Raw genomic sequence first — 2,013 nt, 5'->3', positions numbered from 1 at the left:
CGCAATCAATTGATTAGGAATGTATTAAAAATCAAGAACTCAAAAACCCTATGGAGATTTGGCTTTCCTGATCAATAACTCTGCCAATATTGGGTCAAAACACCTCAAACCAATTGTAAATTGTTCTGGGAGTGCCCATCAAAAAATGGCAACCTTTGGATTTCAAAATCAATTGATTAGGAATTTATTAAAATTCAAGAACTCAAAAACCCAATGGAGATTTGGCTTTCCTGATCAATAACTCTGCCAATATTGGGCCAATGCACCTCAAACCAATTGTAGATTGTTCTGGGAGTGCCCATCAAAAAATGGCAACCTTTGGATTTCGCAATCAATTGATTAGGATTTTATTAAAATTCAAGAACTCAAAAACCCTATGGAGATATGGCTTCCTGATCAATAACTCTGCCAATATTGGGTCAAAACACCTCAAACCAATTGTAAATTGTTCTGGGAGTGCCCATCAAAAAATGGCAACCTTTGGATTTCGCAATCAATTGATTAGGAATTTATTAAAAATCAAGAACTCAAAAACCCTATGGAGATATGGCTTCCTGATCAATAACTCTGCCAATATTGGGTCAAAACACCTCAAACCAATTGTATATTGTTCTGGGAGTGCCCATCAAAATATGGCAACCTTTGTTTTTCCCAATCAATTGATTAGGAATTTATTAAAAATCAAGAACTCAAAAACCCTATGGAGATTTGGCTTTCCTGATCAATAACTCTGCCAATATTGGGTCAAAACACCTCAAACCAATTGTAAATTGTTCTGGGAGTGCCCATCAAAAAATGACAACCTTTGGATTTCGCAATCAATTGATTAGGAATTTATTAAAAATCAAGAACTCAAAAACCCTATGGAGATTTGGCTTTCCTGATCAATAACTCTGCCAATATTGGGTCAAAACACCTCAAACCAATTGTAAATTGTTCTGGGAGTGCCCATCAAAAAATGGCAACCTTTGGATTTCGCAATCAATTGATTAGGAATGTATTAAAAATCAAGAACTCAAAAACCCTATGGAGATTTGGCTTTCCTGATCAATAACTCTGCCAATATTGGGTCAAAACACCTCAAACCAATTGTAAATTGTTCTGGGAGTGCCCATCAAAAAATGGCAACCTTTGGATTTCAAAATCAATTGATTAGGAATTTATTAAAATTCAAGAACTCAAAAACCCAATGGAGATTTGGCTTTCCTGATCAATAACTCTGCCAATATTGGGCCAATGCACCTCAAACCAATTGTAGATTGTTCTGGGAGTGCCCATCAAAAAATGGCAACCTTTGGATTTCGCAATCAATTGATTAGGATTTTATTAAAATTCAAGAACTCAAAAACCCTATGGAGATATGGCTTCCTGATCAATAACTCTGCCAATATTGGGTCAAAACACCTCAAACCAATTGTAAATTGTTCTGGGAGTGCCCATCAAAAAATGGCAACCTTTGGATTTCGCAATCAATTGATTAGGAATTTATTAAAAATCAAGAACTCAAAAACCCTATGGAGATATGGCTTCCTGATCAATAACTCTGCCAATATTGGGTCAAAACACCTCAAACCAATTGTATATTGTTCTGGGAGTGCCCATCAAAATATGGCAACCTTTGTTTTTCCCAATCAATTGATTAGGAATTTATTAAAAATCAAGAACTCAAAAACCCTATGGAGATTTGGCTTTCCTGATCAATAACTCTGCCAATATTGGGTCAAAACACCTCAAACCAATTGTAAATTGTTCTGGGAGTGCCCATCAAAAAATGACAACCTTTGGATTTCGCAATCAATTGATTAGGAATTTATTAAAAATCAAGAACTCAAAAACCCTATGGAGATTTGGCTTTCCTGATCAATAACTCTGCCAATATTGGGTCAAAACACCTCAAACCAATTGTAAATTGTTCTGGGAGTGCCCATCAAAAAATGGCAACCTTTGGATTTCAAAATCAATTGATTAGGAATTTATTAAAATTCAAGAACTCAAAAACCCAATGGAGATTTG

This window comes from Nansenia antarctica (assembly GCF_963989245.1).
Source record: "Nansenia antarctica genome assembly, contig: SCAFFOLD_46, whole genome shotgun sequence".
In the NCBI taxonomy this organism is placed as follows: Eukaryota; Metazoa; Chordata; class Actinopteri; order Argentiniformes; family Microstomatidae; genus Nansenia; species Nansenia antarctica.
Note: the sequence above shows the minus strand (reverse complement) of the source record.